General features: G+C 44.7%; 1 protein-coding gene across 1 annotated transcript in view; it reads left to right on the forward strand.

The window, feature by feature from the left end:
* LOC147619418 (uncharacterized) overlaps positions 1–27,854 on the forward strand; it is a 51,617-nt gene that overhangs the window by 13,908 nt on the left and 9,855 nt on the right. The gene's annotated exons all lie outside the window — the stretch shown is intronic.

The following is a 27,854-nucleotide window of genomic DNA, read 5'->3' on the forward strand; positions in this document are numbered from 1 at the left end:
CTCTTTCAGTCTCGCCATTAGATTGAGGATGATATGAGGAACTCAAATTCAAAGTTGTTTCCAACTTCTCAAAAACAAGTTTCCAAAAATCACTTGTAAACTTAGAGTCCCTATCACTGACTATGTCCTGCGATAACCCGTACAGTCTAAACAATCACTTGATAAATTGCCTTGCTAATTGCGTAGCTGTAATGGTCTTAAGAGTTGGTAAAAATCTAGCCATTTTTGTCAAGCGATCTACCACAACCCAAATAGAATCGTGGCCTTGATGTGTTCTTGGTAATTCGGTAATAAAATCCATGGAAATACTTTCTCATTTATTTTTGGGATTTGCAAAGGATGCAACAATCCAGCCTGTTTAAAGCGTTTAGCTTTATTTGCTTGACAAACTTGACACTTGAGAACATAATCTTCTACATACCATTTGATCTTTGGCCAACAAAAAGTGTGTTTCACTAACGATAATGTCCTGTAGACCCCAAGGTGTTCAGCAGAAGGGGCATCGTGACACTCCTTAAGAATCTTGGACCTAATGTCCGGGATATGTGGTACACAAATTTTGTCATTACGGAATAGTAAACCATTCTGAATCATCCACTGGCCTCCTGAAGCCTGAATGTTAGGCAGATACGCTTAGTCGAATTAGAGAGGTGAATACTTTGTCGTTCACTGAGATTTCTACTGACTTATTTCAGTCATTGAGAGAGCTTTACAAGACTGATAGTTATTTTGGTCCATTTTGGCAGAAGATCCAGAACGGGAGCTCATTGATTGACCAAGACTCAATGACTGAGCAGCAACACTATTCATGGATCCTTTTCTATAACGAATCTCAAAATCAAAATCTTGTATTAATTCAGCTCATCGAGCTTTCCTTCCTCTCAAATCATCCGCATCACACACATACTTGATTGATTGATGATCAGTCAATACTACAAACTTGGAGCCATATAAATAATGTCTCCAAACCTTGAGAGCGTGAATCACAGCATAAAGCTCCTTCTCAAGGGTTGGCCAACGAGATTGAGTGTCGTCTATAGCTTTTTACTTTCAAAAGCAACAGGTCTACCATCTTGAAATAGAGCAACCTCGATGGCATAGTCACTGGCATCAGTTTCAAGAACATAAGGCCGACTAGGATCGGGTAATGCTAAGATAGGTGCTTTCTTGACTTTATTTTTCAAAGTCTGAAGGCCATATCCAGATCGTTATTTCAAGTGATAGGCTGATTTGACTTACGTCCACGACCTTTCAACAAGTCGGTCATCGATAGTGTGAGTTGAGAGTACTCCCGCAGAGATTTCTGAAGAAAAACAACAAAACCGAGAAAAGAACGAATTTTTTTCACTGTTCGCGGTATAGGCCAATCCAGAACCTTTTGAACTTGGTCATAGTTAATGCTCAATCGTACAAGTCGACTGTACCTGCAAAGTACAGACAACCGTACTTGCTCTTTTGGTGGACTGTACGTGCATAAGTACCACAATCTGCTCAGTCAATCTGTGGTAAGCATTAAAAATTCTGTTTTTGGGCAATACTATTTTCTCTGTGAAAATCTACAGGCACAACAGGCAGACTTTCTAGCAAAGAACTCTACAGGTTTTTGCAGAGTTTTGGGTGCAGTAAATTTGGGTATTTTTGGGGCATTTTGGCATTGTGTACGCCATTTGCTGCTCTACTCAGTCATTGGTGCATTGAGCTGCACATTCAGAAGATTGAGAGTGCAGGCATACTTGGGTGAACTGTATTCAGTGGAGTACAGTTGTTTTCAGGGTTCTTGCTATTGGGTTTTTTGATACACAGGTACAACATTGTGCGTAGGCATAATGGCAAATCAACAGCAGAGTGATGTATTCACGTATTTGTCTAAGGAAGACAAATTGGACGGCACAAACTACTTCTTGTGGAGTTTTATGCTGAAAAATGTGCTTGTGGCAAAAGGTCTTTGGGATTTTGTTAGTGGTGATGAACCACGTCCAGGTCCATTGGCTCCAGAGACTCCTCCCCAAGGGGGTGCTCGTGGACGAGGACAACAGGTACAGGCTCCAGGGCAGCCATTGCCTGTTCAAAGAACAAATGCTCAAAAGACATGGGATGCCAGGGATGCACAAGCTTTGTCACTCATTGCATTGTCAGTGCAGAGGTCTATTATACCTCATATTCGTTCAGCTGGCTCTTCACAGAATGCATGGGTGACTTTGGAGCAGATGTATGCTGCTCGTAATGAGGCTAGGATCTCATTTTTGAAAAGAGAGCTGGAAAATCAAAAAATGAATGAAGGAGATGATATGTCTAGCCACTTAAACAAGCTGCAGGATTTGAGAGAGCAACTCATCAATGTGGATAAGATTATTCCTGAGACACAGCTTGTGTCCACCATCTTGCACTCTTTGCCAAGATCTTACTTGGCTTTTCATACCTCTTTGAATCTGAGCATGAGGAATGCTGTTGAACCCCTCAAGTATCAGGAACTTGTTGCTCTCTTGCTACAAGAAGAGCAAATGAGGAAGAATATGAATATACACACAAATGCTGAACAAGCATTTACTATAGGTCAAAAGGGGAAAGGAAAAACTCAGCCAAAGAGTTCAAATCAGAATTCAGGTGATGGTGGTTCTTCACAGGATACCAAGAAAGGTGATGGACAGCCCAAGAAGAAGGGCAAATGTCATTACTGTAAGAAGCCAGGTCACTACATCACTGAATGTAGGAAGAGGATTGCCAAAGAGAAGGCAAAGGAAGCTGGGATGTCTGTTAATGATGCTTCTAAAGCTCCTCCAGAGACTGCTTCTTTTGTTGAGGACAGGGATTACTGTTTTTATACATGCAGCTATGATGCCTCTTGGTCTTCACAGGCACTCAGTATGACAGAGCATGCATGTACTTGGTATTTTGATAGTGGTGCCTCAAAGCATATCACATCTCGCAGGGATTTGTTTAGTCATGTTGGCTCTGCCCCTGTTGGCAAAACTGTTCAGTGTGCCAACAATGCTTCATATCCAGTTCGTGGCATTGGGGAGATTCAGCTCACAGCCATTGATGGCTCCATTCTCCGCCTTACAGATGCCTTATATGTACCAAGGATAAAGAAGAATTTGTTGTCCATTTCTTCTTTAGCACATTGTGGTATGCAAGTCCACTTTGATGATGATAAATGCATGGTCAGAGACAAATCTAATGCCTTGACCTTGATGCTTACTGGTACATTATGTCATGGACTTTATCAGTTGGATGCATTTCAGCCAGTGGATCAGTCTGCTTATAATGCATTCACTCTTACTCCAGCTATGGTTGATGCGGAGTTATGGCATGCTCGCATGGGGCATGTAAATTTTGGTAGTCTTATGCTTATGTAGCGACATAACATGTTTACAGATCTACCTCTCATGGAGAAGCCTCCAGATCACATTTGTGAAGGATGTATTTTGGGAAAAATGCATAGGTTTTCCTTCCCACGTGATCAAGCTCTAAGAGCAACTGCAAAGTTGCAGCTTATACACAGTGATCTTTGTGGTCCCATGCAGACGAAGTCATTAGGTGGTTGCTTCTATTTTGCAACATTTATTGATGACTTCTCTCGTATATGCTGGGTCTATCCTTTGACACAGAAATCATAGGTATATGATGCATTTTTGGCCTTTGTAGCACTTGCTGAGATAGAGTCAAGATGCAAGGTCAAAACTCTCCGTTCTGACCGAGGGGGGGAATATATGTCACATATGTTGAATTCCTTTCTTGGGAGTAGAGGTATAAAACATCAGTATACTACTCCTTACACTCCACAGCAGAATGGGGTTGCAGAAAGGAAGAATCGGTCACTCATGGAGATGGCCAGATGTATGCTAAAGGCAAAAAGGCTACCACATATCTTTTGGGTGGAAGCTGTCATGTGTGCTTGTCATATTTTAAATCGATGTCCCACTAAGGCATTGGTTTCCATTACTCCTTTTGAGGCTTGGCATGGCCGCAAGCCTTCGGTATCGCATTTTCGTATCTTTGGGTGTCTTGCATATGCACACATACCCAAAGCGTTGAGGAGGAAGCTGGATGATAAAGCCACAAAATGCATTTTTGTTGGGTATAGCCGTGAGAGCAAGGGCTACCGGTTATATGACCCACTATCCAGGAAGATATTCACTAGTCGGGATGTGATTTTTGATGAAAAATCAGAAATATCCATGGCTGGTTATGAGGCAAATCAGGCTGAAAATGATGTGTTTGAAGGTCTACTACCTATGGAGTTTCATTCCACAGTTGGTGATCCAACTCATGAGGGTACAGGACAGCCAGCAAATGATGAAGGTGGTGCAGAAATTCAGCAGCACATCGAGCCAGAAGCTGAACCAAATATGGGGCAGCAGGCACCACAGGTCAGACACATACCTAGATGGTATTTGAGGACATTACAGGACAGCCATTTAGAGGGTCCTCTTGCTGGTCGTACTCGTAGGGAGACACGGAGCAATGAGCATGCACACATCATGGATTTGAATCTGGTTATGGCAGCTAGTTTACAGGATGATGATGAGCCTGATTCATTTGTGGATGCACGAGATAATGTGCATTGGAACAAAGCCATGCAGGATGAGCTTGATTCTATTAAAAGGAATCAAACATGGGATTTGGTTGATCTGCCTAAAGGCAAGAAAGCAATTGGTACTAAATGGGTCTATAAGTTGAAAAGACATGCAGATGGATCCATTGACAGGTACAAAGCCCGTCTAGTTGCAAAGGGCTATGCACAGAAGAAGGGCATTGATTATGAGGAGACATTTGCTCCTACATCCCGTATGTCGACACTTAGGTGTGTCATTGCATTGGCTGCACATCGTGGTTGGGTTGTTCACCAGCTGGACATAAAGACTGCATTCCTACATGGGGACCTCGAGGAGGAAGTTTATGTATTTCAACCCATGGGTTTTGCAGAACATGGTCATGAGGGGAAAGTATGCAGGCTGAAAAAGGCCTTGTATGGTTTGAAACAAGCTCCACGAGCTTGGTATGCAAAAATAGATGCTTTCCTACTCACTCAGGGATTTGTGAACAGTCCATCAGAAGCCACTCTGTATGTAAAGAAAGAAGAGACAGATCTGCTGGTCATCAGTCTTTATGTGGATGATCTCTTGCTCATGGGATCAAATGATGACAAAATTGCAGCTTTTAAAGAGATACTGCAACAGACATTTGACATGTCTGACTTGGGGCTTGTACATTACTATTTGGGCATACAGTTTGTGCAGGATAACAGAGGCATTGGGTTGTTGTAATCACGATATGTTGTTAAACTTCTGGAGAAGTTTAAATTTCAGGATTGCAAGCCTATTAGTACTCCTATGGAGCCTGGGATGAAACTGTCACTACAAGATGACAGTATTTCCTTTGATGCCACTACATATGCTCAGGCTGTTGGGTGCCTTATTTACTTGTGTAATACAAGGCCAGATATTCAGTATGCAGTCTCTCAATTAGCAGATACATGCACAGCCCGCGGTTGTCACATTGGCAAGTTGTGAAGCGTGTATTCCGTTATTTGCAGGGTACCTTGTTTCTTGGATTGCTTTATCCTGAGGGGGGTGACATGCAGTTATACGCTTACAGTGATTCAGATTGGGCTGGTGACTTTGATACTAGACATTCCACTAGTGTAAATTGTTTCTTTCTTGGCTCTTCATGCATTTCTTGGCTAAGCAAGAAACAGACCACAGTGGCCACTTCGTCTTGTGAGGCAGAGTACAGAGCAGCCTACACTACTACTGTTGAGTGTGTTTGGCTGCGTCGTCTCATGACTGATATGGAGATTTCAGTGGAGGAGCCTACACCTATCTATACTGATAGTCAGAGTGCCATTGCTGTGGCCAGGAATCTTGTGTTTCATGCTCGCACGAAACACATTGAAATTCACTATCATTTTGTTCGGGAGAGACTCCAGGCAGGAGATATCAGTCTGATCTACTGTCCTACAGATCAGAATGTGGCAGACATCTTCACCAAGGCATTACCACGTCCGAAATTTGAAGCATTCCGCAGTGCTTTGAATTTGTTTCCTTTTGGTGGATGATGTACAGTGATCACATATCACTCCAGGGGGGTTTGTTGGGTTTTATGCTGTGTATGCACCCAGAGGAGTGCTAGTGATCATTAGTAGATTACTGGGGTACTTTTTACTTCAGTTAGTGGAGGTTTTTTTCCCAGTTTAGCTTAGTTTCACTTATATTCAGTTTATAGGTGTTTTGGTCCACTCGGCACATTTTATGGCCGGACATGTGAACACATCTCTTTAGGTCACTATTATGTGGCTATTGTACTTCACTTTTCAGCTAGTTGATACACTAAAGTCGTGTTCTCTCTCTGTTGCTCTCCACGTTTGTTTGCAGCATCTCCAAACCCTAACCCTAACACCCCTTGTGCCTTCAAAATCAACTGTATTTACAAGAGGTCTCTGAGAGGGATGTATACAATCACCTAAGATACTATACTGGGTGTTCCTATGTTCAAAAGAAGAAATATGACTAGACCAATCTATCTTGACTTGAAGAGTTCTAAACCACTCAATCCCTAATAACAAGTCTACATGTTCTAGGTGCGTAATATAGCATTCCAGAGTATCTTTGTAGTCCTAAATCCGGATCGGTAGTGTCTCCACCTTTCGATCCCATACTTGCCGACCCACAGGTAGGCATACCTCATAGGTATGATCGCCGGGCGTTGTATCAAGACCCAATTTCTGCACAAGTTTGTAATTAACAAAGTTGTGTGAGCTACCAGGGTCTAGAAGAATGTGGATTCTATGGCCATTCACTTCTCCATAAACTCGGAGAAGATCATGCGAGCCAAAAACTTTAGAGTTGAATAGACAATCAGAACATGTACTTGGGCGAGAAAGTAGAGTAACTGACATACCTATCAAAGACAACTGGTTAGTTGCCTTTGGCTTGGGTCCTGCGTTGGTCTTTGCACCCTTTTGCTTCGGGCACTCGTTACGCATATGTCCTTTTTCTTCGCAAATGAAGCAACGTCCCTCCTTCTTGAGCTTCAAAGCCTTAAGGAGATGTTTCTTCTTCGCTGGTGTCGAAGTTGAATTCTTCGAAGGCTGGTCCGAAGACTTTCCTTCAGTCGTGCTAGCCATTGGTGCGGAGAACTTCCTTTTGTGCTTGTTTCCCTGCTCGGTAACGGGTTTAGACTTGGAAGAGACCATTGTATTATCATAGATACGAGCGGAATGAATGGCCTCGTCCAAAGTTTTGCATTTGTTGTTTTTAACCCGTAAACGGTATGAGTCAGGTAAACCGGCTACGAAGAAACCCAAAAGAGTTGTGGAATCCATCTTCGTAGCTTTCATCTGCAAGTCCCTAAATTTTTGGAGATAAGACCTCAAAAGTGAGGTTATGGGAGGTCATGGTCAAAGTTGTAAACCGGGCAACAACATCATAGTTATCCTCCTCCTTGAGGAATTCTTTCTTGAAGACGTCTTCGAACTGTGCCCAAGTCGTTGGTTTAGGGTTGAGTTCCTTCCACCAAAGCAAAGCTTTGCCTGAGAAGAAACCTGTTGCTAATTGGATCTTTTTTCCATCGTCATATGGATGAAACTGAAAATGGACTTGCCACTTATGTAGCCAAGTGTCCACTATCTCCTTGGTACGTTGCTTTTGCTCGTCCCCAAACTGTTCCGGAGTAATATTGGGGCCTAAGGCAGATGCCAAGGTATCCATACCCGAAAGAGTAGATAGGGTAGTGGTCAACAAAGAGATGGAGTTCTGTAAAGCCTGCATCTGCGCGGCGATTTGTGCTTGACGTTCTGAGGAAGAAGCTTCAAGAGCAACTTTAAACTCTTGGAAATCTGATTTTGAAACATAATCGTCGAAAAGATTGGCATCGGTGGCTTCCGTAGCCGGCGGGTCTTCACGTTCGAGAATGGGCTCCAACTCGGATTCTTGGGTCGACATCTTGAAGAGGGCAAGGTGAGAGAAAAAATTGATCTTGCAAAACACTTATAAAGCAATACTTGGGTTTTTAAACCCTTTTACTAAGGTTTAGCAAAAAAAAACGAAAGCAAGGACAAACAAGGCGTGGATTTTTTAAAAAAAAAACGAAAGCTAAAAAAACTCCACGTGTTTGCTTTTCGCTAAATTTTGCAAGAACCTCAGCGCCGCCTTCTGCCACCCGACGGCTGCGTGTTCGCGCGTGTGTACCCCCGCCTGTGTGAATAGCGACTGCCTAAGATGATGGACAAGATTTTCTGGCCTCAGAGAGCGTTTGTGGGCACATTCTTTGATGACATGATTGTGCTTTCACGCTTAGAGGAGGAGCATAGGAAGCATTTGGCGATTGTGTTTGAAGAACTTCGGAGGCATAGGTTGGTCATAAATGGCAAGAAGAGTGAGTTCTTCTTGGAAGAAATACACTTCTTGGGGCATATCGTGTCTAAAGATGGAGTCCGTATGGATCCTTCGAAAGTGGAAGCAATTCTCAATTGGCCAGATTTGAGGACCGTGCATGATGTACGCAGCTTTTTGGGATTGTATTCCTTCGTGCTTTAACAAAGAAGGGAACTCCGTTTTGATGGGCTGATCTAGAAATTGCAGCCTTTAAAAAGCTTACTTTGGATCTCGTATTGGTACTACTGGATCTCCGAAGAGGTTTTGTTGTCAGTGTGATGCATGTGGGAACAACATTAGGGCAGTTCTCATGTAGGAAGGACATGTGATAGCCTATGAGAGTCGTATATTATAGAATGCCGAGAAGCATTTATAGGTTTATGAGAAAGAGATGTTGGCTGTAATTCATGCTCTTTCTACATGAAAACACTATTTGCTTGGGGCTGATTTCACTGTGCAGACAGATCATCAGACCTTGCGTTATTTCCTCACGCAAACTAAACTTTCTGAGAAGCATATGAGATGGGTCAACTTTTTGTCTATGTTCCACTTTCAGATTGTACATGTGGAAGGCAAAAAGAATGTTGTGGGAGATGCTTTGTCACGCAAGCCACAGGTCTCAACAGTTTCACTTGCTTATCATCATGAGCTTGATGAGATGAAAGCTTAGGGATGGCTTTTTGTTGATGCATGGTAGACTGTGTTACCTGGCAGTTGCGACTCAAGGTTATGATTGAAAGTCATGCTACACCATATGCAGGTCATAGAGGTATTGACGCCATGGTAAAGGTAGTTAAGGCTTTCTTTTATTGGCCGACCTTGAGAAGAGATGTTGATGCTTTTGTTAGGCAATGCATCGTATGTCAGAAGGTGAAGTATGACCGTCAGAAGACACCAGGGTTACTTCAGCCTTTACCTATTCCAGATAGACCATGGGAGAGCATTGCCATGGATTTTATATTTGATCTTCCGAGGACACAAACGGGGAATGATGGCATTTGGAGTATCACATGCAGGTTCAGTAAGCAGGCTCATTTCATTCCCGTGCGTAAGAAGATCAAAGTTGATCACATGGTGTTGTTCATGGTGAACATCTTCAAGTATCATGGCATGCCTTCGTCTATCATTAGTGATCGTGATCCATGGATGACGAGTTTATTTTGGAGAGGGTTGTTTGACAACATGGGTACAATTCTCAAGTTTTCATCATCGTTTCATCCACATACAGATGGGTAGTCGGAAGAGGCTAATTCCACAGTGTTAGATCTTCTCAAGTGTTATGTGTCAGAGCACAAGCAACAATGGGAAAAGTATCTTCCTTTGGTGGAGTTCGCTTATAACAACACCATCCATACCTCGACGGGCAAGGCGCCTTTTGAGATTGTGGAAGGAGGGAAGAAGGTACCACCCATTTTGCACACAAAGGATAAGATCTTTGAGGCCGACCGGTATGTGTGGAGAACATGGATGAAGCTTATAGGAGAGTTAAGTTGGCACTCCAAAAAACTTAGCAAAAGCAAAAGAAGGCAGCGGACTGTCACAGGCGTGCATTAGAGTTTGCATTGGGTAATTGGGTTCTTTTGCGATTTGAGAAAGCTAGGCTCAAAACGATGAAGGGTAAAGAGCACTTATTCCCAAAGTTGAGCATGCGCTATTATGGACCTTTTCAGGTATTGGAAAAGATTGGTGAGGTGGCCTATCATTTGAAGCTACCAGATCACTGGAGGATTCACAATGCATTTCATGTGAGTCTATTAAGACCTTTCCATGGGTATGTGCCTAAGGATGTATCAGATGAGGCTCAACCGGAAGTGGAGGAACTTGATGAGGCTCTTATTCCCGAGCAGATACTCCCACACACGGAAAGAAAAGGCACGAGGTAAAGTTTCCCGTCGCTATCTTGTGAAGTTCAAGAACTATTCACCGATGGATGCGAAGTGGATGGATGAGGGTGACTTAGCAGATTCACCTCAGGTATTGCAGCTTTATCTCGATGCCTTTGAGTTGGAGCCGACTCTTGCTACGGCTCATTCAGGTTCAGCAGAGCATAGGTCTGGAGCATTGCCAGATGCTCAAGAGGGGGGTAGCACCTCCGTTCCTTTGATACAGACAGGCTCAGATGTCATCTAGAGGTCGCTTGGTGCAGTTTTTGTCTCACCCGAAGGTACTGACACTGACAGTACATCTGCTTATGGGACTTCCATGATATATGTGTACTAGTCACATTGGATGTTGTGGTTGTGTATGATTCACAATGCTATACAACTTGGACTATTACTACACCATTGGTTTGCAGTGAATGCTATTACATATGCATGGCTTAGAGAGATTGGGACGTTGATCTTGCCATATTGTACTTTTCACTTTTAGTTAGATCACATGGCTGATATCTTACTGTATTGGGCATCCTTTGTTATTAGTGTGGTTCCGCTTTGGATGTCTTGCTATATCACCAGAATGCAATCGAGGACGCTTGCCATTTTTCAAGAGGGGGGTATGTCATGACCTTGTGAAATTGGTGCAGCATAAGTGTGAGCATGGTGGTCAGTGAGCAAGTTATATATTTAAATGTTCATACTTGGGTGGCCGGACAAAAAAGGAAACATGTGTGGACAACCCCAAGTGTGAAGGGGACAAAGGAATTAAAATTTAAAAGGTTTTATAACCTTTGGTGAGGTTTTATAACCTTTGGTGGCCCCTAAGCTATTTATGGAGGCTACACTACTTTTGGGGGACACGCCACTTTTTCTCTCTCATGCTTTTTGGGAAAGGGGTGCTGGCGGGCAGCGCTAGATTCTGGCTTTTGGAAAACAGCTACAGAAGGGGGTCTGTGTTGCTGGTCATAAGTTGCTTTAAGGAAGGGGATACAGGCGGGCTGTGTTGCAGAGTGCAGAGGCGCAGCCTAATACTTCTTTACGCATGTTTCTTGGGATATAAAAGTTGGTTGCTGTGCAGCGCTACAGGGCAGAGACACATGCCTTCTTTTCTCTCTCTCTCTCTCTCTCTCTCTCTTTGGTTCTTGGAGGACTGGTTGGCTGCTGTGTGGCTGAATATTCAGGCGCCTATAGGATCTTCTTCTTCTCTCTCCTTTGCTTTTGGCAAGAAGCTGACTGTCAGCTGAGAAGCGTGGATTGTAAAAGGGGAACACAAGGCTGGACAGCAGGTTCTCTCACAGGTTTTCTCTCTCCTGGCTGCAAGACAAGAGGCCAGGACTGAACGAGGCCTTTCCTCGCGTCTTTTCTCTCTTGTGAAAAGCGACACAAGGACTGTAAGTTTCTCTCTCTCTTTGTGAGCGGGTGGGACTGCAGGAGGTGTCATATTGAGTCTCTCTTTTCACTGGCTCGTGACTGTTCCCGGAGTCGTTTCTCTGGTCCTTTGTGAGAGGAAGGGTTTGACAGTTCAGAGGGTGAAACAGGGCAAGATTGTGGACTGATTTGGAAGAGTTTGTGGACTGTTTTCATGGCTGAGTTTGTGGCTATGTGCATGGTTTAGTCAGATGCATATTCAAGGCCTCATGGATGCATTGACTTAGCAGATTAGAGGAGATAACAGTGTGGTGTTCTTGGGACACAAAGCTGTGTGTAACCTCTATGCTAAGAGGTCCAGATCGGACTTGCAGACATACGAGCCATGAATGGCCATGTTGTAATCATTTAAACTTTTCCATTGAAATTGAATAAAGAAATACCGAAAGGGGTGCCAAGCTTTGGGGCCAACAGGTGTTGTTCTCTTTCTTGTGTCGGAGCACTCTAGCTCCCATATAAGTGTTTTATTGGCTGGACTACAATTGGATTGGGTGACTGCTAGTCTACCGCACTTTGGTTTCTACCAGAGGCTAGTTTCAATCGATATCATTTATTGGCCATAAGATCCAGTCGTGTAGCTCTAGGGAGCCAACCGACCAGCCCATGAGCATATAAATAACCTTGCTATTGCATTACTCCATTCATCTATCTTCAAGCGTGTGAGCCTTCAGCACAAGGAGCATCTTCAGCCATAGATATCATAATTCAGCCATCAAAGCTCAAGCGTTGCAGACCTCAACCTTGGAGCATTATTGCTTGACAGTTTCAGCCTTCATTCAGCAAAACGTAGCATCTCTTGCAGCCGGCCAGCCCCAGAGCTCCATCAGCCTTACATTTTCAGCATACACAGCAGCCCGCCAGCATCTGGGCATCATCTTCATTGCGTTTTCTGCATCTAACAGCATTCAGCCCGCTTACAACTCATTGTTTTGCTTCAGCCACTTTGGTAAAGGTAAAACTTAGCATTCATAGTCATTTTCAGCATTCATACATAGCCTAGAACAGTCCCAAACAGTCCCTACCTTAGCCTCAAATTTGCAGCCTTCCCTCATTCCATTGGGAAGAGTGCATAGGCTCAAGATTGGTCATCATTTGTGCTTTTACAGCCGTGTACAGTTCAATCTGACTCTTGGTCCTTAGAGATCTTGCGTTTGTCTTATCGTCAATCCACAGTCATTCTCTTCAAAGTAATAAAGCAAATACTATTCCGGTAACGGGATAGGGGACCCTTCAATGGGTAATTCGGAACCCAATACGGTGTACAGTCTCTCTCTCTCAAATCTCTTAAAGTTTGAAGTCATAAAAGTGGATTGCTAAACTCGCGAAACTCAGGATACAGAAGGTGGTGTGAGAATTTGTGTGAGAGGATCCTTAATTACGAATACTTCCACTGCATGTTACATTGGTATAAGATTCGGCTTGTCCACACACACCGCATCCTAGCGTGAGGGTATCCTTGGATGGTCAGATTGCATTCCAGCACGACCACCGACTTCGGCATTATGTCTACAGAGGAGAGTACCCATCAGCCGGAAGAAGTCTCCCCCGAAGGAGACCTTGCTCTTCCGACTACCACAGACACCATAGCTCTACTCAGAGCTCAAAACTAGCTTCTCATGGAGCGTCTCCAACTCTTGGAGGCAATAGCAGCACGTCCTCCTCCACCTCCAACAACCCCCGACTACATCTCCCTCTTCTTTCAGATGGAACAACAAAGAAGAGAAGACGAGGTTCGACGGAGAGAAGAAAAAGTAGAAGCTGAAGCAAGAAAGCAACAAGACAAAGCAGATCGACGGGACTATGAGGAAGCCCAACGCAGGATCGAACAAGACCGGCATCAGGTTGAACTCGCCGCTCGGGAGCACCAACGAGAGCTCGATCGAGAACGTATGTTACTCGAGTACCAAAAGAAAAAGGAGGCCATGCATCTTAGATATCAGCACCTCTCTTCAGTTTCCCCAGCCTTAGGTGCCTGCAGCCCGCGACATTGACTACCGTCATTCGAACTCAAGCAAATTTCAATAAGTGTCAAATCCACACGGATCTTCCCTCGTGATCGATCTTGGTTCGAAACTCGAATCCTGCAAACAAACGAACAACAAACAAGCAAGGGGGTGCAGGCCTGACTCACCTCCCAACCATGACAGCCGTGGGCAAGCCCACAGTCTTGGCTGTCCCCACCGAGCCACGAGCTGAGCTAACTAGGTTGACGTACCGACCAATCTCCTCCTCGCGACGTCCCATACCGCCACGAAGCTGCCCTCGCGGGCCTCGAGACTGCTGCCGGCCTTGGCTGCATAAAGCAGGTGCACGTCTGCACTAGATCCAGGCTCCAAGACCATAGAGCTCTCACAAACTCGCGAGACTCTCTATATTGCAATAACTAACCTTGGCCACCCTTTTATAGGCTCTTGGCCGGTCATCGGGCGTCCACACTTGGCCGCCCGCCCGTCCATACTTGGGTGCCCGCCCGTTAGTATATCCCTAACTCAGCTCGTCAATCAGCCTGCCTAGTTCCAAGCTTCCCCAAGCCTCGAAACTAGTCTTGCATGCGTATAGCACACGGTAGATACCCACTGTGCACATGACATACTCCCCTTCCTCTAAGAGCTCACTCCTGAGCTCACTAAAAAGCTAGGGTAATCTCTCTGAAGAGAAGTCAATGTCTCCCATGTAGCGTCCTCCTCAACACGATCCTTCCACTTGATCTTGTATTCCGTGATAAGCGTATGACGCAATCTTCGTTCACGAAATCCAAGAATCTTTTCAGGTTCGTGCGGAACAAATGTCATGTCCTGGACATCTATAATTTCTTGAGGAGTAACTAACTGATCTGCTCCACCCAGTACTTCCTTAAGTCTACTGACATGAAATACAGGATGAACTTTCACATGAGAAGGCAAATCCAATTCATATGCAACTGAACCAATCCGTCGTGTAACACGAAATGGTCCACAGTATCTAGGGGAAAATTTCGGAGATCTACCTGTCCGTAAAGTCTCGGAATCTTTCGGAACTCGCAAATACACCATCGTTCCTTCAGAGAACTCTCTAGGTGAACGATGTCTATTAGAATAAAACCTGTCTCGGTCTTGAGCACTTCTAATAGATTCCTTTGCAACTTGTAACATTTCCTGCATATCTTGCAAAAAATTACGTGCTGCATCATGCTGAAGTCCTGAGAATCCTACTGTAACAGGTGATCTTGGTTGAAAACCGTACATAAGCATGAAAGGACTAAACCCTGTACTCGTATGCTTAGTACTGTTATAAGCAAATTCTAACATAGGAAGATAATCCTCCCATGAACTTTGTCTTTTGGATACATATGCTCGAAGCATATCCTCCAAAATCTGATTCACTCTTTCAGTCTGGCCATCAGATTGAGGATGATCAGAGGAACTCAAATTCAAAGTTGTTTCCAACTTCTCGAAAACAAGTTTCCAAAAGTCACTCGTAAACTTAGAGTCCCTATCACTGACTATGTCCTGCGGTAACCCGTACAGTCTAAACAATTGCTCGATAAACTGCCGAGCTAATTGCGTAGCTGTAATAGTCTTCCGGGTCGGTAAAAATCTAGCCATCTTTGTCAAGCGATCTACCACAACCCAAATAGAATCGTGGCCTTGATGTGTTCTTGGCAATCCGGTAATAAAATCCATGGAAATACTTTCCCACTTATTACCTGGGATTTGCAAAGGATGCAACAACCCAGCCTGTCTAAAGCGTTCAGCTTTATTTGCCTGACAAATCTGACACTTGAGAACATAATCTTCTACATACCCTTTCATCTTCGGCCAATAAAAAGTGTGTTTCACTAATGATAGTGTCCTGTGTACCCCAGGGTGTCCAGCAGAAGGGGCGTCGTGACACTCCCTCAGAATCTTGGACCTAATGTCCGGGATTTGTGGTACACAAATTTTGTCATTACGGAATAGTAAACCATTCCGAATCATCCACTGACCTCCTGCAGCCTGAATGGTAGACTGCTCAGTCACCGAGTCTTGGTCAATCAATGAGCTCCCGTCCTGGATCTTCTGCCAAAATGGACCAAAATAACTATCAGTCCTGCAAAGCCCTCTCAATGACTGAAATAAGTCAGTAGAAATCTCGGTGAACGACAAAGTATTCACCTCTCTAATCCGACTAAGCGCATCTGCAATATTATTCATGGACCCTTTCCGATAACGGATCTCAAAATCAAAATCTTGCATTAACTCTGCCCAACGAGCTTTCCTGCCTCTCAAATCATCCGCATCACACACATACTTGATTGACTGATGATCAGTCAATACCACAAACTTGGAGCCATATAAATAATGTCTCCAAACCTTGAGAGCATGAATCACAGCATAAAGCTCCTTCTCAAGGGTTGGCCAACGAGATTGAGTGTCGTCTAGCTTTTTACTTTCAAAAGCAACCGGTCTACCATCTTGAAATAAAGCAGCCCCGATAGCATAGTCACTGGCATCAGTTTCAAGAACATAAGGCCGACTAGGATCAGGTAGTGCTAAGATAGGTGCTTCCTTGACTTTATCTTTCAAAAGTCTGAAGGCCATATCCAAATCGTTATTCCAAGTGATAGGCTGATTGGACTTACGTCCACGACCTTTCAATAAGTCGGTCATCGGTAGTGTGAGCTGAGAGTACTCCCGTACAGATTTCCTAAGAAAAACAACAAAACCGAGAAAAGAACGAAGTTGTTTCACTGTTCGTGGTATGGGCCAGTCCAAAACCTTCTGAACTCGGTCATAGTCAATGCTCAATCCATCTCTAGTGATCTTGTGTCCCAAGTAAATGATGTCGGTCATAAAGAACTCACATTTACTGAATTTAGCATATAGTCGATTCTGTCTTAAAATAGATAAGACAATCGTGAGGTGTCTGACATGATCCTCAAGAGTACGACTATAAATCAAAATATCATCCAGGAACACCACCACAAATTTTCCCAAATGTTCACGAAAAAGATCGTTCATCATTTGCTGGAAAGTGGCTGGAGCATTGGTTAACCCAAAAGGTAATACGAGAAACTCGTAATGGCCATACCTAGTCCGAAAGGCGGTTCTTTCGACATGCCTTTCATGAATACGTATCTGGTGGTAGCCAGTACGCAAATCTATCTTCGTGAAATATTTCGCTCCTGCTAACCGGTCAATTAGGTCATCTGATCTAGGGAGAGGATAACGGTTCTTAATAGTCAACTTGTTCAATCTTTTGTAATCTATACACATTCTCCAAGTATTGTCCTTCTTTCTCCTAAGCAACACAGGTGCACCCCAAGGTGATTTACTTGGACGGATCTGGCCCATCCTCAAGTAATCTTTGAGTTGTTTAGCCAACTCATCTTCCTCAGCTTGGCTCATCCTATAAGGTGGAATACTCACAGGATGAGCACCAGGGATCAAGTCAATACGATGATCTACTGCCCGTTCAGGTGGTAAACCCGATGGCAATTCCTTAGGAAATACATCTTGAAATGAATCAAGTATCTTCTGTAATTCTTTGCTTTCAAACACACTTAATTCATTCACATCCATGGAAGGGATGAGAAAAGAAGAAAGTGGAATCAATACACAATGGAAAGCGGTGTACAAAGAAGAATTCATTATATTTCCAAAATCAATTGTATTTACAAGAGGTCCCTGAGAGGGATGGATACAATCACCTAAAATACTATACTTGGTGTCCCTATGCTGAAAAGAAAAAATATGACTAGACCAATCTATCTGGACATCAAGAGTCTTAAACCACTCAATCCCTAATAACAAGTCTACATTTTCCAGATGCATGACATAGCATTCCAGAGTATCTTTGTAGTCCTGAATCTGGATTGGAAGCATCTCGACCTTGCGATCCCAAACTTGTCTGCCCGCAGGTAGACGTACCTCATAGGTATGGTCGCTGAGTGTCGTGTCAAGACTCAATTTCTGCACAAGTTTGTAGTTAACAAAATTATGCGAACTGCCAGGGTCTAAAAGAATGTGAATTTTATGGCCATTCACTTCTCCATAAACTCGGAGAAGATCATGCATGCCAAATACCTTAGAATTAAACAGACAATCAGAACAAGTACTAGGGCGAGAAAGTACAGTAATTGACGTACCTGTCAAAGACAACTGGTTAGCTGCCTTTGACTTGGGTCCTGCGTTTGACTTGGTACCCTTTTGCTTTGGGCACTCATTACGCATGTGTCCTTTTTCTTCGCAGATAAAACAACGTCCTTCCTTCTTGAGCTTCAAAGCCCGAAGTAGTCGTTTCTTCTTCGCTGGTGTCGAACTTGTATTCTTCGAAGGTTGGTCCGAAGACTTGCCTTCAGTCGTGTTAGCCATAGGTGCGGAGAACTTTCTTTTATGCTTGTTCCCCTGCTCGGTAACGGGTTTTGACTTGGAAGAGACCATCGTATCATCATAGATACGAGCTGAATGAATGGCCTCGTCCAATGTTTTACATTTGTTATTTTTAACCTGTAATCGGTACGAGTCTGGTAAACCAGCTACGAAAAACCCCAACAGAGTAGTGGGATCCATCTTTGTAGCTTTCATCTGCAAGTCACGAAACTTCTGGAGGTAGACCTCATAAGTGAGGTGCTGCGAGGTCATGGTCAAAGCTGAAAACCGGGCAACAACATCATAATCATCCTCTTTCTTGAGGAATTCTTTCTTGAAAATGTCTTCGAATTGTGCCCAAGTCGTTGGCTTTGGATTTAGTTCCTTCCACCAAAGCAAAGCTTTGCCGGACAGGAAACCTGCTGCTAACTGTATCTTCTTTCCATCATCATATGGATGAAACTGAAAGTGAACTTGCCACTTGTGTAGCCAAGTGTCCACGATCTCCTTGGTTCGCTGCTTTTGCTCGCCCCCGAACGGTTCCGGAGTAATATTGGGGCCTAAAGCAGAAGCCAAGGTATCCATTCCCGAGAAAGTAGAGAGGGTAGTGGTTAATAGAGCGATGGAGTTCTGCAAAGCCTGCATCTGGGCTGCGATTTGTGCCTGACGTTCCGCTGAAGAAGCTTCGAGAGCTACTTTGAACTCTTGGAAATCTGATTTTGACACAAACTCGTCAAAAAGATCGGCGTCAGTGCCTTCCGTAGCCGGCAAGCCTTCGCGTTCCACGAGGGGCTCCAACTCTGATTCTTGGGTCGACATCGTGAAGAGGGTACGTGGAGAGAAAATTTGATCTTTGCACAATGAAAGTGCGAGCGAACTCGAGAGCTTGAGAGCTTGAAAACTTGAGAACTCGAGAACTTGAGAACTCGAGAAGTCGAGAGATGTGTGGCAAGAAGCCCACGTGAGGGGGATTATAAAGGTTTCCCAAAAGCCAAAAAAACTCGAAAAGCTAGGCTTAGCTTTTGCTTTAGCTTTTGTGTGTTTTTTTTTCTTTTCTTTTTTCTTGAATAAATATATATATATATATATATTTATTAATATATATATATATGGATATATATATTCGGTTTTCTTAAAAAAAATAGACACCTTTGGAAACCTTAGAGAGGGGGGGTTCTTTTAAAATTTAAAATTTTAACCTCCCCTTAAAAAAAAAAACAAAAACGAAAGCATAAAAAAAACTTTGCTTTCTTACGTGTGTTTTGTGTTTTTTTTTTTTTTTCTTCGCATCCCTCCTGGCGCCTGGATTAGCCGGCGCTTGCTGCTGACGTGGGGAGCTGGCCGATGCTGCTGACGTGGGGAGCTGCCGGCGCCAGAACTATCGCACCAGCCTGCACGCGCCTGCGCCAGCCGGATGTGGTATCTGCGCTGGCCGCCCTACAAGGCGTGGCTGGCGTGGCGCTGGCCTGGGCCGCCTGCCTTAGGCTACGTAGGCCTGGGCGCTGCCCACTTGGCCTAAGCGCCGCCTAGGCTGGCTGCCTTAGCCTGGCCACAAGGCCACGTGGCCTGGCCTAGCCGCCGGCCTGGCCTGGTTGCTTGGCCGCCTAGCCTGAGGCGCCTCCAGCCCGCTGCCTGCAAACATGCCAACGATCCACCTGCCCGCGTAGCCACCTTCTCACACGTGCTCACTCGTTCAAGCGTTCAACGAAAGCAACATTCTTGCGCTCTCTCTCACGTTCGAAAACATGCTTTTTCTCTTCTTTTTCCTGTTTTCTCTCATGCGACTGCACAACACGACAGGCTCTTCTTTGCAAAAGCAATCAACCCTATTCAACCTACCATCTCCCATCAACATGGGATTCTTTGATGAAGGAAAAACACATACAAAACTGAAAACTGCAGTATGCACAGAAAAAACAGCAAGCTTTTTTAACACATACCATACTTCGACCTCTTCTTCTCTACCTACCGACTTGCTCGTTCACGAGGTATGCTCTGATACCACTGTCAAATCCACACGGATCTTCCCTCGTGATCGATCTTGGTTCGAAACTCGAATCCTGCAAACAAACGAACAACAAACAAGCAAGGGGGTGCAGGCCTGACTCACCTCCCAACCATGACAGCCGTGGGCAAGCCCACAGTCTTGGCTGTCCCCACCGAGCCACGAGCTGAGCTAACTAGGTTGACGTACCGACCAATCTCCTCCTCGCGACGTCCCATACCGCCACGAAGCTGCCCTCGCGGGCCTCGAGACTGCTGCCGGCCTTGGCTGCATAAAGCAGGTGCACGTCTGCACTAGATCCAGGCTCCAAGACCATAGAGCTCTCACAAACTCGCGAGACTCTCTATATTGCAATAACTAACCTTGGCCACCCTTTTATAGGCTCTTGGCCGGTCATTGGGCGTCCACACTTGGGTGCCCGCCCGTCCATACTTGGGTGCCCGCCCGTTAGTATATCCCTAACTCAGCTCGTCAATCAGCCTGCCTAGTTCCAAGCTTCCCCAAGCCTCGAAACTAGTCTTGCATGCGTATAGCACACGGTAGATACCCACTGTGCACATGACAATAAGTATGATGGTAAGTGTTATCATTTAGCAGTTAATCAGTTCATTCATCAATTTACTGCTCATTTTCCTTTAGCTAGGATTACAGATCCTCAGAATAGTGTCCACGTAGCGGCTCCCCACCTTACAGGTGAGGCAGTCACTTGGTGGCAGCATTGGTCTAGTCTTCGTATAGTCCAGACCACATGTGTCACAACTTTTAGCTGGGATACATTTGTTCATGACCTAAAGATCAGATTTCTCCCTCCCCAGTATATGACCAGCCTAGTAGATGAGTTCTATGGACTCAGACAGAACGTGTCACCTGTGCTTTAGTTTTCAGGAAAGGTTATAACTTTAGCACAATAGTTAGGGTTATCTGAGCAGGCCAAGATGGATCAATTTATTCGTGGATTAGATCCTAATATCCGGTTCACAGTTTGTAACTTTGAACCCAACACATATGATCGGGCGTTGACTCTCGCTCAAAATGAAGAAATGAGAATGAACAGAGGCAAGTCTAAACAACTGCAGTCTTGTACCAAATCCCAACCGGGGAAGGGTAATTCGTCTTGTAAAGACACTAAGACAGACAACAGTCCTAGCTCTAGTTCAGGGGGTAAGGAACCCAAGCCTAAGAAAACCCTCGAGGAAAAGGCTAAAGCAGGCATCACTGGAGGCTATCTTTCTCCAGAGGAGCAAAGGCAGTATCAGTCAGAAAACCGATATTTTTTCTATCATACCATTGGACATGGTAGGAAGAATTGTCAAAAATGGCGAATAGCAAGCCTCCAAAGAGCCTTCTTCCATAGTTGCCGCAATATTCCTTGCTCCTCGAGACCCGCCTGCTACCACCGATGCAATGTTGTATAGAAACGTGTTTTGTACATGTTTGAAACATACGAAACGTTTCGTCTTGTACGAAACACGTTTTTTATTCATCTTGAATATTTTAATACCCTATAGCCCGTCACATCACATCGTTTCGTACCTTTTTCGTACATGTTTCCCAATGGCGGTTGCCTGTACTCACAAAGCAGCACGTTTTGTTCTCCTAAAGAGGCATTTGAGGACTTGGCTACCGGCAGTGACCTTGAGAGTGAGGCTGCAGAGGCAGAAGATGTAGATGAGCTTAAGCATGAGAATGCAGATGAAGATGAAGATGAAGATGAGGATGAGGATGTAGCTAGCAGCTAGCATCATTTTATTTGGACATGTCATTGAGTTTGAACTTTGGACATGTTATTTATTTTGATCTTGGATTTTGAGTCATGACTACGTGGTGATCCTTTTGATTTTTGTTTAGTGATTTTTGTTTAATCATCACCCACGTGATTTGTAATATCATCAGATCTTATATGTATTTTGTTTTTATTGAAATGAATTCAATGTAGTCTCTTATAAGTTATGTCAACAGTTTTTTCTTTTGTATATTTCAAGTTAAAAATATATGTGCTTTTTCTATTTTGTATGAAATCTTTTTGTGCCCGTTTCTTACCTTTTATGAAACGTTTCAAAACGTATGAAACCCGTTTCATACTTGCCGTTTCAGAAACGCCTGGCAACAATGTAGTTTTGATCTTGCCTTCTATGCATCCCATGCCATCCGTGGTGCTTGATGCTAAGCAAGAGGGTGAGGCTACAACCGCACACAGAAAAGCCTGATCCGAGCTTATGGCTCTGCCAAGGGCCGCCAGTTCATAATCCTTTTTGACATGGGCAGTTCTAAGTACGCAATCACTCCCCAGTTGGCTACCAACGTGAGCTGTACCTTAGTGCCCTATCATTTGGAGGTAGACGGGTTTACGCTTGGTCTCCGCATCCATATATCTCAACGGGCACAACAATTTTCTTTTCAGGTTCAAAAAGTCTCATTCTAGCGAGATTTCATTCTCTCTCCTTTTTTGGGGTGTGACATGATCTTAGGAATCCACGGGTTTCGTCAATATGAGCCTATTCCCGATTGGGGATAGGACACCTTTATTATCTCTGAAGGTTTTCCTGAGCCTGTCATGATTCGTGGGGATAGGAGCATTCTTGGCATTCCTACGATTTCTCATCTCCAGGCTTGACGAGCTATCCACAAGGAAGCGGAAGGAGCATTGGTTTATGCTCAGACAGCTTCTATCTCATCGATAACCGCTGTCTCATCTTCTTCTTTAGTCCCTCAGTTGGCAGATCTCCTTTCTCATTCAGACATTTTTTTTAAGGATGATCTCCCAACCAGTATCCCATCCTCTTGTCCTGTAGATCATCATATCGATTTAGTCCCTAGGGTAGAACCTCCTAGCAAGTTTCCCTCTTGTCTTTCCAAGACTTTCAAGGGCAAGCTAGAACAGCAGTCAATACTCAAACATTTGAAATTGGTTCCTTATGGACGCATTTTCATAGTCACCACAGACCACCAAGCACTTAAGTGGCTCTCTGTGTGAAAATATATCCAAAAGGGTATTTTACCTAGTCCAAAAAGGGCTATTTAGTCTTCTAACTTCACTTTTATCTGCTGGCCGACTAGTATCCTCCCTTTCCATATAAATATGAGGCGCATCCTTATTCAACGGAATCCATCACGAGTACCTTCTCTGCTGGTTGCCTACTTCAGGGCTGAACCTCAGCATTTTTCCTCCTCCGGCTGCTGCTGTTGGTATAGGCCGCCTACGACAGGTGGAACCTACTCCCTGCTGCTGTTGGATTGGCCGCCTACATCAGGGCAGATCATTTGCGTTTTTCTTCTCCAGTTGCTATTGTTGGTACAGGCCACCTACGAAAGGTGGAACATACTCTGCTGCTGCTGAACTGGTCACCTACATCAGGGCTGATCATCAGTGTTTTTCCTCTCCGGTTGCTACTGCTGGTACAGGCTGCATACATCTGCGTTTCACCTCAGCATACTTCTGCGTTTAACTTCAGCAGTCATAAGGACATCAACGCTTACATCAGCGCTTACATCTCAGCTCACATCAGCCTTACATTAGGCATATATCGGCGCTTACATCAGGCTTACTTTGAGATTGTTATCAGTGTTTTTGGGACAACACATAGAGCTCTTGTACTTGACTTTATCATTTATCACCATTGCATGCTGTGTGATTTGCTCTGATCTCTCATATATTTGGTCCTTTGGTTCCTTTTGCCCTCACATGGTATGAGAGCTATCGTGAATAAAAGGATTGAAGTGTCATGTGCAAGAACTTGCCATGGACATTCTTTGGAGCTAGTCTAGAAGGGGCAGCCAAGAAAAAGATGACTAGAACCAGGATTTTGAGCACAAAGTACAGATGTGGCAGAATGGGACTTGGAGAAGGACATGAAGAGGATGCTGTCGGCTGCATGAAGGGGTTTGTCGGCTGAACCAGAGGAGAGTCGGCTGTACCAAAGGAAGGAGTCCTTTTGTCCAAGGCCTATTGTCACGACCCTGTGTTTTTCTCTGGACAATATGCAGGTGTGCACGGGGACATGGTGGACTGTGAATGGCATCAGGTTGGAGTCAAAAAGTAAGCCCATTTGTGGACAACCCCATGTGTGAAAGGGGGCAAAGAGACATTAAATAAAAAGGTTTTATAACCTTTGGTGGCCAAAAATTAATGTTATAAAGGTTTTTAAACCTTTGGAGGCCCCTAGGTAATATTTAGAGGCTATTCTACTTTTGGGGAAAAGTGCGCCTCTTTCTCTCTCTGGCTTTTGGGGAGAGGTCGTAGAAGTTGGCTGCGTGGAGGAGAAGAGAAAACAGGCTGGTTGGCTGCGTGGAGGATAGCGGTACCGTACAGTAGCTGTGAAAAGGCTTGTACAGATTGGTACGGGTGCTGCAGGTTCAGGCGCGTACTGTGCAGATGCAGATCTGTACGAACAGGTACATGCAGGCGGATAGGGACAGTTCTGTCCAGCAGGTACAGGCGGGTCTGAGCAGCTGAATCGCTTTGGCTTGTTGGAAAGGGCAGCAGGCAGGCTGTGCTTCAGAAGTTGTAGGCGCAGCTGAATATCTCCACCGGCATGCTTTTGGGAGAGTAACGGGTTGGCTGCTGTGCTGTGCTACAGAACAGAGACACAAGCCTTCCTTCTCTCTCTCTCTCTAGCTCTTGGAAGATGCGTTTCTTTCCCTCCCTTGCTTGCTATGAAACGCCCAATAGCACTGGTGCTTTTTGGAGGGGGTGTGTTTTTGCAGAAGACAGGGGGCTGGTTTCTCTGGACATAAAGGTGGACAAGGGCTGGTTATTCATGAACATAGACATCATGTTGATGGCGTTCAACTGATGGAACTTTCAGCTTCTCTTTGCTTTTGGTTCGGGACTGTTTATGGGCTGTTTTTGTTTGGCTGCAAATTCAGCTATGTGCTTGGGTTTTTGGCTGCAAGTACAAGGTCACTTGGTTATGTTTCTTGGCATGGGAGTGATGCAAGCTCGCATGGCTGCGTGCTCATGGAGCAGATTGTTTTCTTCCTGCTAGAAAGGAACAGAGGGACCTACAGTTATGGGCATCTCTATGTTGCCAGATGTTTCATGAGGGAACAGGTAACTAGATGTATGGAAACAGGACAGAAGTTTCAAAGGGGAACAGGCCTAAGGGTTTCATGTGGAAACAGGTCGCAGGTTTCTCGAGGAAACATGTTTTTGGGTTTCTCCAGCAGAAGGTACAGGAGTGGACACATGTTTGGTACAGCCTTGCTACTGATTGGACAGGGGACAGGGAATCCATGACAGAGATGGATAGTACCCTTGGAAGGTAGAGAGGGTTTGTACAGGTGTGTCGACTGAATGGTATGCTGTGCTGTGATACGAGTTCTCTTTTGAGAGACAGTTTTGGGAGACTGTGTTGTGATGCAGAAGCACTGGATGTGTCAGGGTGTGATGCTGTTCATAGTGTGAGAGGCTATGGATGGTTGTGGCAGCCTTGATCATGGGAGAAAGCTTCTGTATGCAGACTCAATGTGAGAGAGTCTTTCGATGTGAACAATGGCTGGATTTGTTTGAGAGAGTCTTTCGATGTGAACAATGGCTGGATTTGTTTGTGGATGCCGAGTGGACAAGAAGCCAGATGCAGGTTCTTTGCAGGCTTCAAGGGTTCTACTGCGACAGTTCCCAGCCTTATTGTAATCAAAGCTCTTATATTCAATTAAAGAAATACCGCAAGGGGCGCCACTGTGATTTGGGGCCAATCGGTGTCTGTGTACTGTTTGTAGGAGCACTCTAGCTCCCCCTGTTTGTTTTCCTTTTCTAGGTCCTCAATGGCGTTGAAGTGTTTTATGTGCGAGTGTTTGTTTCACCGCCCGTCAGGCCGGTTTCACCTATAAATAGGCATAGTGCTCATTGAGTTGTCATTCACTCCACTAGGGAGTGGGTCCTTAGTGTAGGACTGTTTTGGTGTATTCCACCTTTTCAAGAAGGCAGCCTATGGCTGTAGATTTAGGGTACCTTTTTGTACCATATGAATATACTGAATTTCCAGCTATCACTCTCTCTCTACTCTCCCTTCTGTCTGCGTTTTTTGCATCAACATGTTTTGAGTGGTGTTTAGGGCTGAAAGAAGACCCCCAGAGCTTCCGCGTGTTACATTGGTATCAGAGCATCAAGCTCAACAAGGCTAAACACTGTTTCAGTCCCATATGATGGTGTACAAGTCCAAGGTACAGGAAAGTGCATAGGTACCAAGCCCAAGGCAAGGAACACAAGATCGGGAAGAGCTCCCAGGAGGTTTGTTGGTGGTGTTCCACAAAGCCAGAGGGGATGGGAGTCCTGTGAGCCAGATAGGTTCTCGGGCAACGGTCCCAAGGGAGGATTATCCTCCAAGGGGTGAAGTGAGAGTGCCAGACTCATTTCTCAGGAATGAAGACCAAGACAGTGTTCAGAGTCAGGGCAGGAACGGATTGGGGACTAGATGGAACAGATGCATAGATCTTATTTAGAGTCAGAGTGGTTTTGGAGACCGGGCTGGGTTTTCAGTGAAAAGGGTTGCCAGAGATGGATGGATCCAAGGGGTGGAGTGAGAGTGCCAGACTCATTTCTCAGGAATGAAGATCAAGATAGTGTTTAGAGTCAGGGCAGGAACGGATTGAAGAGTGGATGGAACAGATGCATAGATCTTATTCAGAGTCAGAGTGGTTTTGGAGACCGGGCTGGGTTTTCAGTGAAAAGAGTTGCCAGAGATGGATGGATGACGGAGGGGTTCAGGGATCAGAATGGGATGATGACAGTCATCCAAGAACAGTGTTGGACGTGGAGCAAGACAATGGAAGACATTGAAGGACTGTCGGCTGCACACAGGGACAGTCGGCTGCAGGTGCATCAAGCTTTATGAGATCTTGTCCAGTCGGTTGGCTGACTGCTGGTCGGCCAGTTCTCCTTTGTCCAAGGGCCTATAAATAGGCATAGTGCTCATTAAGTTTGTCATTCACTCCACTAGGGAGTGGGTCCTTAGTGTAGGACTGTTTTGGTGTATTCCACCTTTTCAAGAAGGCAGCCTATGGCTGTAGATTTAGGGTACCTTTTTGTACCATATGAATATACTGAATTTCCAGCTCTCTCTCTCTCTCTCTCTACTCTCCCTTCTGTTTGTGTTTTTGCATCAGCATGTTCCAAGTGGTGTTTAGGGCTGAAAGAAGACCCCCAGAGCTTCTGCGTGTTACAGGAAGACCTTGAGAGCACACAGCATGGATCGTCTACCCACGATTCTGGAGGATCAGCCTTTCATACAAGATATTGATTCTCCTTATTCGGATATAGATCACATGGAGGATGGGACTCCTCATTCATTGGAGAGCCCTGTTCGAGGTCTTTCATTGGAAGACGACCAGCCCATTTTTACCTACTCACCCCCTACACCTTTGGCATATGGTTTTTCTTCTCCGAGCTCATCAGCCGCTACTTCCAGAGGAGGATACATGCCCACAGCCAGTGTGCCAGTATTGGACCCAGGTATTTAGCCTCATCTGGAGAGCCATGCTTCTCATTCTAGCCGACAAACTGGACTTCGGTATGGGACTTTTTCTCAGGAAGGACACATACCACCTCGGTCGTTCGGAGATCCATCATCATCAACCTTGCCGGTGATTGCGTCAGGTTCGTATGTGCCTTCTAGTACGTATGTTCCTAGCTCTACTTGGGAATCTTCTTCTGGTTCAACAAACGGTACCATTAACTACCGTCAATCCTTGGCATTTTGTGAACCCAAACAGAAGAGGGTCCAGGAGTACAATTCACTCTCAGACTTCTGTTGTTAAGGAGGTAACACTGTTTTCTCCTCTGGTTCACTTTTTGTTCCTACTCCTAATAATGTGTTATGGAATAATGCTCAACTTCAAGCAC

Source organism: Cibotium barometz, chromosome 33 (genome assembly GCF_041138505.1).
Source record: "Cibotium barometz isolate CiBa-2024 chromosome 33, ASM4113850v1, whole genome shotgun sequence".
NCBI classification, from domain to species: Eukaryota; Viridiplantae; Streptophyta; class Polypodiopsida; order Cyatheales; family Cibotiaceae; genus Cibotium; species Cibotium barometz.